Source organism: Meriones unguiculatus, chromosome 5, assembly GCF_030254825.1.
Source record: "Meriones unguiculatus strain TT.TT164.6M chromosome 5, Bangor_MerUng_6.1, whole genome shotgun sequence".
NCBI lineage: Eukaryota > Metazoa > Chordata > Mammalia > Rodentia > Muridae > Meriones > Meriones unguiculatus.
Genome location: NC_083353.1, coordinates 127,340,828 through 127,353,281, shown reverse-complemented (window position 1 = coordinate 127,353,281; position 12,454 = coordinate 127,340,828). Strand labels below are relative to the sequence as shown.

At 41.2% G+C, this 12,454-nt stretch overlaps 1 protein-coding gene across 2 annotated transcripts in view; it reads left to right on the top strand.

The window, feature by feature from the left end:
* Positions 1-12,454, top strand: part of LOC110542238 (solute carrier organic anion transporter family member 1A5-like) — a 200,367-nt gene that overhangs the window by 90,425 nt on the left and 97,488 nt on the right. The window lies entirely within an intron of this gene.

The window sequence follows — 12,454 nt, the reverse complement described above, 5'->3', positions numbered from 1 at the left end:
ATTCTTGTAATCCACATGGGACAGCTCACAGCTTCCTCTGACTCCAACTCCCAAGACTCATGAACACACATTTATATAGAAACAAAACTTATATACATAACTAGAAATAATAAAAAATATTATAAGATAAATTGATTACTGTACATGCAAAAACTGTGTATGACCATTAACAAGTTGAATAGATTAATATATAAAATGACTAATAGGACTTATTTTAAACACACAAGGATTTCAATGTCACAAAAATCTATTGGTGTGACAGGATACAAATACTGAGCAGAAACAACTTGAAAAATGTTTTTATAATGTTTTATACATGTATGATCAAAACACATGTATAAAACCTGTGTGAGCAAAACAACCAGAAAAGAGGAGGTCCCTAAATCTGATTTACGTTTTTTTTTTTTTTTTTTTTTTTTTTTGGCTCAGTATTTCAGAGAACAGGTCATAATGTCAGGAAGGCAATGGTGTCAGAGGAAATGACAGAGGAGGTATGGTAGTGATATGGGAGGTAAAGACACAGGAGGTATGGAGGATAAGATTGAGGAGGCTGGTCATGTTGAACATTCTTTCTGGATGCACTGAGTGCTTCTCACATTCATGGTGGAAATTCAGTGTCAGTTAAACCTGCCCGAAATTTCCATCACAGACACACCCAGAGATACATTTCTATAATGATCCTAAATCCAGTCATTTCCAAATGGAAATGAGCCATAATCAACATGAAGAAAAGATATCTAATATTTTATAGTGAAAATGTTTTGACACTTTAACAAACAAAATTAATAACTCAGCATAGAAGATTATATAAAATACAAGGGCATAATTATTACTAGATGCTTTTCTTGGAACAATAAAAAAATCTGTAATAATATAAAAAACTTGAGGCGGGGCAAGATGGCGGTGCTGTGAGGACTCTCATTCTGACCAGCAGCACAGCAGGATCAGCACAGTGACCAGCAATCAGAACTCATGGCCATAAAACACAAGTGACTGTGTTTCCCAGGTAAGAGGATGCCCCAGGGTGGGGGGTTCAATCAGCTTTTAACTCACCCGGCTAAACGGAGGAAGAGATCCTGGTTCTGCCAGATGCTTGGTCGCCATCCCAGAGCCACATGCCACTGTGCTCTGGTCATGGTCCCAGACTGAACTGTGCACACCACAACATCAGAGACTGGAATCTCCAGTCAAGAGATAACCCCACAGTGCAGGAAATGATTGGGACCAATCTTAGTTCACCCAGACATCCCCTGGAAAAGACTTGGGTTCCCCAGGTGCCCCAGGAGCCAGCCCAGAGCCAGAGCCAGGGACCCAGGTTCCAGCACAGAGCCCTGCCTGTGCACCTGATTCACTGCCTCAGATAGAACTGTGGGCCCCAAGGCAACAGAGACTGAGTTTCACTGTCGGGTGCAAACCCACAGGGAGGGAATTGGCTGGTCTGATCTTAGAGCATTCAGCTGACACCCCCACCCCAAAAAGGTCTCGGGAAAATTTCCCAGTTTAGGCAGACACCCAGACTCCCAAAGGCCAGAAAGGTAGAGCCAAATGTGTCTGTGCCTGCGGGTTCTACTTGCCATCCCAGACAAAACGGCAGTCCCCAGTCTGGCTCAGAATGGGACAGACACTGCCAGCCCATATCAGAGCATAGAACCTCTAGACCAAAGCTGAGCCCTCAGCTGCCATCCCAGACCTGGGTGCACAGCTTCCTGACCAGAAAGGCACCCTCAGGTGCCAACTAAACCTAGGCACACATTCTCATCACTCAGCCCCTGGCCCAGAGACTTGCTGGGTGCTCCTCTCACCTTCCCGAACAGAACTGTGTGCCCCAGGATACCAGACTGAGTTTCCCTGTTGGGAGAAAACCCCACAGCTAGGGAATTAGTAGGATCTTCAAAAGGGCTGTACCTAGAAAACAGTGTAACAACAACAAAAATAACAGCTCACTAAATTCAGAACAAGAAAACCAGCAGCTGGGCAACTGTCTTGAAAACTTCTATGGGTGAGAGGAGAGACCCCCTAACTAACAAAGACCACAGCTACTACTCAGGTCTATATACCTGAGGTGAGCAGTGGCAATTCCTGAGAAACACTGGCCCATACAGTGACCATACCCAAAAAGCAGAGGAGGCCTCCTTCTGGAAAAATCATCTTCCTGCCAAGGGGATTCTCCCTACCCCAGGTCTCCAGGAAGCACAGAAACTAACAGCCAACACCTAAAACAGCCCAATGAGTAGAGGTTAGCATAAAAGCCCAACCAACAAAAGACAGAGCAATATGGCAGCTACAGAACCCAGCCATCCAGGGGCAAGCAGCCCTGGACAACCCAGCATAATAGAAAATCAAGGAAATGACCTTACATCAATGCTGATGAAGAGGATAATAGAGGAAACAAATAAAATACGTAAATAATTAGAGGAAGATAAAACCAAACAGATCATGGCTATCCATAAAAAAAATGGAGGAAATTACAGACAAGCAGATTATGGCCATCCATGAAGATATACGGGAAGATGCAGCCAAACAGTTTGCAGCCTTCAGAGAAGAAATAATTAAAACACTGAAAGAAATAAAAGAAACAGAGCTGAAGGAACTAAAAGAAAAAAAGGAAAATACAATCAGACAGGTGAAGGAAGTAAACAAAACAACTCAAGATCTGAAGATAGAACTGGAAAATGTAAAGAAAACACAAATGGAGGAAATAATGGAGAGGAAGAATTTAGGGAAGAAAACAGGAACTACAGAGGTAAGCATAACCAACAGACTACAAGAGATGGAAGAAAGAATCTCAGGTGTAGAAGATACAATGGAAGAAATCGATGTATCTGTCAAAGAAAATGTTAATCCAAAAAATTCCTGACACAGACTGTCCAAGAAATCCAAGACAATATGAAAAGACAAAACGAAACAGTAATAGGAATAGAGGAAAAAGAAGATTCCCTTCTCCGAGGCCCAGAAAATATTTTCAACAAAATCATTGAAGAATTTCCCCAAGTTAAAGGAGGGGCCAATAAGAATACAAGAGGCCTACAGAACACCCAACAAATTTGACCAGAAAAGAAAATCCTCCCGCCACATAATAATCAAAACAGTAAGTATACAGAACAAAGAAAAAATACTAAAAGCTGCAGGGGAAAAAGGCCAAGTAACATATAATGACAAACCTATTAGAATCACACCTGACTTTTCAACAGAGACTATGAAAGCCAGAAGGGCCTGGACAGATATCATGCAGAGCTTAAGAGAACACAGATGTCAACCCAGATTATATGCCCCCAAAACTCTTAGTCTTCATAGACGGAGAAAACAAGATATTCAATGACGAAAACTAATTTCAACAATACCTACACACAAATCCAGCATTACAGAAGACACTGGAAGGGAAAATACAACCCAAGAAAATTAGCTACTTTCAAGAAAACACAGGAAATAAATAACCTCACTTCAGTAAAACAAAAAGCAACCAAGCACACAACCTTATGACCACAGACAACATCAAAATCAAAGGATCTAACAGCCACTGGTCATTAATCTCTCTCAACATCAATGAACTCAACTCTCCAATAAAAAGAAACAGACTAACAGAATGGATGCATAAACAACACCCAGCAATCTGTTGTATACAAGAAACACACCTAAGGCACAAAGATAGACATTACCTGAGGGAAAAGTGTTGGAAGACGACTTTCCAAGCAAATGGACCCAAGAAGCAAGCAGGAGTAGCCATTCTAATATCTGATAAAATAGACTTAATCAAAAGATATGGGGAAGGACACTTGATACTCATCAAGGGAAAATTCCACCACGAAGACATCACAATCCTGAACATTTATGACCCAAATACAAGAACACCCACATTTGTAAAAGAAACATTGATAAAATTTAAACCACATATAGATCCCCACACATTAATAGTGGGAGACTTCAACACACCACTCTCAACAAAGGACAGGCCAACAAAACAGAAATTAGCAAAGAAACAATGTCTCTAACAGAGGTCATGAATCAAATGGACCTAACAGACATTTACAGAACCTTACACCCAAACACAAAAGAATTTACCTTCTTCTCAACACCTCATGGAACTTTCTCTAAAATAGACCATATAGATGTTCACAAAGCAAGCCTCAACAGATACAAGAAGATTGAAATAATCCCTTGTATCCTGTCTGATCACCATGGAATAAAGCTGGACATGAACAACAACAGAAATAGCAAAAAGCCTACATACACATGGAAAATGAACAACTTGTTACTAAATGACAGCTGGGTCAGGGAAGAAATGAAGAAAGAAATTAAAGTCTTCCTAGAACTCAATGAAAATGAAGACACAACATACCCAAACTTGTGGGACACAATGAAAGCAGTGCTAAGGAAAGTTCATGGCATTAAGTGCCTTCAAGAAGAAATTCGAGACAGCTCATTCAAGCAACTTAATGGCCCACTTAAAAACCCTAGAAAAAGAACAAGCAGACACAGCAAAAAGGAGTAGACGGCTGGAAATAATCAAACTCAGGACTGAAATCAATCAATTAGAAACAAATAAAACAATTCAAAGAATCAATGAAACCAAAAGCTGGTTCTAAGAGAAAATCAACAAGATTGACAAACCCTTAGCCAAGCTAACTAAAAGGCAGGGAGACACCACCCAAATAAAAAAAAAATCAGAAATGAAAAGGGGGGCATTACTACAGACACTGAGGAAATCCAAACAATCATTAGGACTTACTTCAAAAGTCTATATGCCACAAAATTTGAAAATCTAAATGAAATGGACAATTTTCTTGATCGATTTGAATTACCAAAGCTGAATCAGGACCAGGTAAATCAATTGAATACTCCTATATCACCCAAGGAAATAGAAGCAGTCATCAAAGTCTCCCATCCAAAAAAAAAGCCCAGGACCTGATGGTTTCAGCGCAGAATTCTACCAGACCTTCAAAGAAGAGCTAACTCCAATTCTCTTCAAATTATTCCACAAAATAGAAACAGAAGGAACATTACCAAACTCATTCTATAAAGCCACAGTCACCTTGGTACCTAAACCTCACAAAGACTCAACAAAGAAAGAGAATTTCAGGCCAATCTCCCTTATGAACATTGATGGAAAAATACTCAACAAAATACTTGCAAACCGAATACAAGAACACATCAAAGATATTACCCACTATGACCAAATAGGCTTCATCCCAGGTATGCATGTGTGGTTCAATATATGGAAATCCATCAACGTGATCCACCATATTAACAAACTGAAAGAAAAAAAAAAAAACACATGATAATCTCCCTAGATGCTGAAAAAGCATTTTACAAAATCCAACATCCATTCGTGTTTAAAGTATTGGAGAGACAAGGCACATATCTAAAAATAGTAACGGCAGTATACAGCAAGCCTATGGCAGCATCAAACTGAACAGAGAGAAACTGAAAGCAATCCCACTGAAATCAGGGAAAAGATAAGGCTGCCCACTTTCTCCATATCTCTTCAACATAGTTCTGGAAGTCCTTGCTAGAGCAATAAGACAGTTGAAGGAGATCAAGGGGATACAGATTGGAAAGGAAGAAGTCAAATTATCACTATTTGCAGATGATATGATTGTATACGTGAGCGACCCCAAAAACTCTACCAGGAAAATCCTACAGCTGATAAATACCTTCAGCAAAGTGGCCATATACAAAATTAACTCAAAAAAATCAGTAGCACTCCTGTATACAAAAGACAAAAGGGCTGAGAAAGAAATTAGGGAAACAACACCCTTCACAATAGCCACAAATGACATAAGGTACCTCGGTGTAACCCTAACCAAGCAAGACATAGACTTGTATGAAATAAATTTCAAGTCTCTGAAGAAAGAATTAGAAGAAGATATCAAAGATGGAAAGATCTCCCATGCTCAAGGCTTGGTAGGATTAACATTGTGAAAATGGCCATCTTACCAAAAGCAATCTACAGAATTAATGCAATTCCCATCAAATTGCCAACACAATTCTTTACAGACCTTGAAAGAAAAATTCTCAACTTCGTATGGAATAACAAGAAACCCAGAATTGCTAAAGCAATCCTCTACAAGAAAAGATCTTCTGGAGGTATCTCCATCCCTGATCTTAAGCTGTACTATAGAGCAACAGTTATAAAAACTGCTTGGTACTGGCATAGAAACAGAATGGTGGATCAATGGAACCGAACAGAAAACCCAGAAATAAACCCACACACTTATGGACACCTGATCTTTGACAAAGATGCCAAAATCATACAGTGGAAAAAAAAAAAAGCATCTTCAACAAATGCTGCTGGTCCAACTGGATGTCAACATGTAGAAAAATGAAAATAGATCCATACTTATCACCCTGCACAAAACTAAAGTCCAAGTGGATCAAAGACTTCAACATAAAACCAGACACATTGAATCGGCTAGAGAAAAAAAAGTGGGGAATACCCTAGAACTCATTGGTACAGGGGAAAACTTCCTGAACAGAACACCAACAGCACAGGCTCTAAGATCAACAATCAATAAATGAGACCTCAGGAAACCGAAAAGCTTCTGTAAATCAAAGGACACCATCATCAAAACAAAGCAATCATGAACGCTGGTGTTTTAGGTCCCTGGGTTCAGTATCCTGGTCACTGTGCCAACACTGCTGTCCTGTTCCTCAGACAGTGTCCTCCCGGCACCGCCATCTTCGTAGCTCCAGTCACACCTCAGTAATTGTGTCTTTTATGCCATGGCATGGAATTGAGCTTTGTAAGTCATCAATACATTGGTGTCTTTTATCTAATAGCTTGGAGAGTCAGTTATTTATTCTCTAGTATTTCCCAATTTTCACAGTAAAAAAAAATGGTCATAAGATCTTTTGTCATGGCTGTTATCAAACTACTAAATTTATTGAAAACTAAACTATCTTCTGTTATAAACCAAGCAGCACAGTTGGCTCCAGTAGAGAATTGTCCCTTGTGTTGGGGTGAATGGAGAAAAGAAAACAATCAAAATGTAAAAGTGAAAGAATTGAGAAGAGAATATACTTGAGCCACATCTGAGAACTTGTCCTTTCATTGAAAAGTAAACTTAAAAAGCTTTTCATGGTTCTGTTGCTCTCCTTGTAGAGTTCTTGTCTTCGCCAGAATTTACTGTTTCCCACGTCTTTTAAAAGATTCCTTGCACTCTGCCCAAATTTTGCCTCAGCATCTGCAAGGCAAATTGATAGTCTGCAAGGCAGAGCCTTTCAGAGGTCCTCTGTGTCAGGCTCATGACTTGTTCCCTCTTTCCTCCTTCTTTTGATGTCCATCCTCTTTGCCTTTCTGGATAGGGATTGAGCATTTTAGCAAGATTCCTCCCTCTTGATTAGTTTCTTTAGGTGTATGGATTTCAGTAGGTTTATTCTATATTATATGTCTGTATGAGTGAGTATACACCATCTGTGTCTTTCTGCTTCTGGGATAGGTCACTCAGGATGATCTTTTCCAGATCCCACCATTTACCTGCAAATTTCATGATTTCCTTTTATTTATTGCTGAGTAATATTCCATTGTGTAGATGTAGCACAATTCCTGTATCCATTCCTCCCCTGAAGGGCATTTGGGCTGTTTCCAGCTTCTGGCTATTACAAATAAAGCTGCTACAAACATGGTTGAGCTAATGTCCTTATTGTGTACTTGAGCCTCTTTTGGGTATATGCCTAGGAGTGGTATAGCTGGATCTTTGGGAATAAGTATTCCTAGTTGTCTGAGGAAGAGCCAGATTGATTTCCAGAGTGGTTGTAAAAGTTTATATTCCCACCAGCAGTGGAAGAAGGTTCCCCTTTCTCCACAACCTCTACAGCATGTGTTGTCAATTGAATTTTTGATCTTAGCCATTATGATGGGCGTAAGGTGAAATCTTAGGGTCCTTTTGATTTGCATTTCCCTGATGACTATGGATGTTGAGCATTTCTTTAAGTGTTTCTCTGCCATTCGATATTCCGCTATTGAGAATTCTCTGTTTAGCTTTGTACTCCATTTTTAATTGGATTACTTGATTTGTTGCTGTTTAACTGCTTGAGTTCTTTATATATACTGGATATTAGTCCTCTGTCAGATTTAGTGTTGGTGAAGATCCTTTCCCAATCTGTAGGCAGTCATTTTGTTCTGACGACAGTGTCCTTTGCGTTACAGAAGCTTTTCATTTTCATGAGGTCCCATGTATTGATTGTTGCTCTTAGAGCCTGTTATGTTGGTGTTCTGTTCAGGAAGTTGTCTCCTGTGCCAATGAGTTAAAAAAAATCTGAACACAGGGGTCTTTCCTGAGACTGATACTTCATCAAGGACCATTCACAGAGATAACCTGAGACCCTTGCACAGATGTAGCCCATGACAGTTCAGTATCCAAGTGGGTTCCATACTAATAGGAACAGGGACTGTCTCTGACATGAACTGATTGGCCTGCTCTTTAATTCCCTCCCACTGAGGGAGGAGCAGCATTACCAGGCCGCAGAAAAAGACAATGCAGCCACTCCTGATGAAATCTAATTGACTAGGATCAGAAGGAAAGAAAAGAAGACCTCTCCTATCAGTGGACTTGGGGAGGGGCATGCATGCAGAAGGGGGAGGAAGTGAGGGATTGTGACTGGAGGAGGGAGAGAACCACAGGGGGAATACAAAGTGAATAAAGTGTAATTAATAAAGAATTAAAAACAATAGGTTTTCAAGGGCTTATATTTTTGTCACACTTGTATTGTTGTTTCAGCAAAATACCCTGACAAAAGCAGCTCTGGAAATGAAGGTTGTTTGTGGTCTCAGTTGCAGTGTACAAGGCATCTCTATGGGGAAGCCATGAAAATGGTTGAGGTAGCTGTTCACATAACAGCTCAGGCAAGAAGCAGCGAGAGATGAGTACTCAGCTTGCTTTGTCTTTTTTATTCAGTTAAAAACCCCAACCCTCTGAATGGTTCTGCTCACATTGGGGTGGGGTTACCCAAGTCAGTTAACCTCACATCACCAGTCCTTCTGAGACACGCCCTTGGGGTTGCCTTCTGGGTGATTCTGGGGCTTGTTAAATTGACAATCAACCTAAACTATCAGAAAGCGTTTCAATGATTTACTTTTGGTTGGTTATATTTTTGAGACAGGTGTTGGTCTCTTAATCCAGGCAATCCTTGAACTATGGTCCCCAGAACCACTGCAATTAACATTAATTAAGTTTTTGGTAATTTACCAATTCTCTCTGATTCCCTCCATTGTTAATTAAATTTTCAGGTTGGAATTAAAAAAAAATGGCTTTCTTAGAAGTCCAAAAAAAACCACAAATTACTGACCTTTGATCAAAGGTTCTCTCTTGGCTACTTTTCTATTGCTGTAATGAGACACCATGACCAGGGCAATTAAAAGGAAGAACACTTAATTGAGGACTTGATTGCTGCTTTAGAGGGTTAGTCCATAGCCACCATGGTAAAGACCCACAGGCAGGCAGGAATAGAGCTGGAACAGTAGCTGACAGCTCATTTCTTGAGGCAACAATTGTAAGACCAAGACAGATCACCTGGAAATGTCATGGTCTCTTTGAAACCACAAAACTCATTCCCAATAACACACCTCCTCCAGAAGCAGTACATTTCCTTATCCTTCACAAATACTTCCACCAACTGGTGACCAAATATGCAAATACATGAGCCTATGTCGGGGTGGGCATTCTCACTAAAAATACCACAGATGAAAAGGTTGTCAATACATAAAATGCCTTTTATTCTAAGGAAAAAAAAAAGCTGTTGGTTCATTATGCTTTTCTTCTCATTTTTTTTTGCTTCACCTTTTCTTTCCCAGCCCAAATCCACATCCATAAGCAAATTCTTTTTACTTTGATATTAACATGTGAGTGAATTATGGAATGTGAGTTTGTGTTTCACCAAATCCCTATGTTGAAACCTGAGTCACCTGTAGTGTTTGGATCAAAGGGAGGTTGTCCAACCTTCCCACTATAATGAGTGACCTTTTAATAAGAGGAAGCAGAATGCTTGGTCCTCTTGCTCTATCATGTGAGGATGCTGTCAGAGAGAATTCACCTGCACATCCAGAAAGCGAGGCATCACCTGAACCTGGCTCTGGAGGGACATTGGCATCAGCCTCCAGTGACGGTCAAAATGAATTGCTGTTGTTTAAGTTGCCCAGTGTGCACATTTCTCAACAGAACACGCAGGTTAAAAGGAGGTTGAATGAACCACTCAAAGTGTCGACAGAAAGGATAATAAAACCTGTCAACTAAAAGCTGTGGTCATAAAACTGTCCTTCTGAAGTCAAGAAGGAAACAGTGTTTTTCACAGATGAGTAAAGTGAAGGGGGAATCCAGATGCTTACTGGACCTGCCCTTATAAAAAGCAAGGAAATTTTACCTGTAACATGGCCACCAGGCTATGTGACTGTCTTAAGGGTAGCAGAAGTGGGTATCGAAAGACTATGTGCACCAGGACATGCAAGCCCAGAGCAGGGAGGAAGAAGCCCAACTCTTGCTGGTCTCAAGATTTTTGGGGTTTGGACACATCTCAGCCTCAATCTTGCTCCAGCCTGTCTCCCCCACTCATATGGCTTTTTAGTCCCAAAGTCTGGGGGCCATGTTGACAGGGGGAAGTTGGAAAATTGTAGTGAGTGGCCACTGCTGCCACTTGAAGCCATGATCCTATCCTGATCCTGGCTTCCATGAGGCTCATCTCTGGGTCCATGGCCTGTTACAGCTAGGGTCTGTATCAATGCCCATGGCCCGACTTACCACCAAAGGACATATGAATGTCTCCGGTCTGGGGTGCCACCTGAGATCATATGGATGTCTGAAGGCCATGCTGCTGCCAGGGGACATACTTATGTGAGTGGTCTGCACTGCCACCTCAGGCCATGGTGATACCTGGCCCCATGCTACTGCAGGGTCTATGTTTGGTTCTATTGGCCCTATTGCCAATGTGTGTCGACATAGCCATTATGTGTGTTGACGTTCAATGCCCATGCTAATGCCAAAGGTCATGTGAATGCCCTTGGTGTGGTCTGCCAACGTAGGCCATATTGATGTCGAAGCACTGTACTGAGCTGACCCTGCTCCTCCATGACCACCACAACCCAGGAGTGTTGTAGGATAAACCTGTTTCTAGTTATGGAGTGGCTCAGCCTTAGCACACACCTTTAATCCAAAAACTTTATTTAGTATAAACAAGTCATTGTGGTTTTGGCTCAACCTGGGCACACACTTTTAATCAAGCCTAAAGGAAGAGCTAAATGAAGTCAAGCCTAGGTGAAGAGGCAGAGCAGAAAACTAGTTGACAGGGTTTAAACAGAAAGGAGGGACATTGAGATAAGGGTATTTAAGACAGTGTGGAGAAGAAAGAGGTTTTGGCTTTTTCCTTCTGGGATGTTAGCTGAGTAGGAAGATCAGCTGTGTGCTTTCTCTGCCTCTCTGACTTAGTAAGTTTTTGCATCAGCATCTGGCTGCTGGGTCTTCACTGGTAAAATTAAATGATTGGGATTTTATAGTTTTATAACAACACAGGAGTCCTGGCCCCAAGGTGTGAGCAAAGGAGAGCTAGTCCTGACTCTCACCAACTGCTGCAATCAGTAGAGCTGGCACCGCCCCTACCCTGGGTGTGCAGGAGAGCTGGCCCTGATAATATAGGTGTGGAAGAGCATGCCCCTTGCCTGGGCAGAGTAGGTCTCCTTGGTGAGGGTGCAAGAGAGCTGGAAGAGTGACTAACTAGGTTATCAGCTAGGCCCAGATCCTGGGCTTTGAACTGGCTCACCCCAACACCTACTCCACCTATGAGATGCTGAAAGGAGCAAAGGAGCTGGTCCTGCAGAGCCAAAGTTCTAGGGTCTCTATGACTCAGGGAAACAGCAGGATATTTGAGAGGAGTCTCCTTGAGGGTCCAGAGTTGATAGTGCAGCAGAAGCCAGAGGCCTTCAATCAGAACAATGACTCATTGTAATAAACATTTGCATAAACTGAACAAGAGGATATACTGTGTGATACACCACAGCTTCCACTGTGAGATTTTTTAAATTTTATTTTGGTGATGGAGGTGAAAAGGGTGGAAAGTGAATATGGAAGAACTGGGAAATGAGTGGGATTGGGATGCATGATTTGAAATTCAGAAGTCATCAATAAAATATAAAATAAAGTCAAATATTCCTGAAGAGATGGTGAGGGACCACCCAGGAATGAAGAAAACAACTGATTCTTTGAATTGCAGTCAGGTACAGATAGCTCTTGACAGGCAGGGCAAACTGTTCTGAGAAAAACTATCTACAACCAGCTATTAAGCATCTTCATGCTATTCTTGCTGACCAATCAATGTATAAAGCAAAAGTGGTCTGATTTTCACGTATACAAATCTGTGCTTTGTATGTTCAGGTTCCTCTCCTGTTTTTGGAGGGGTGACCTCATTGCAATTGGAATGAACTTCTTGCTTTTGCATCGAGTTGTTGTCTGTGGTGTTCCTGGGAAGGGCA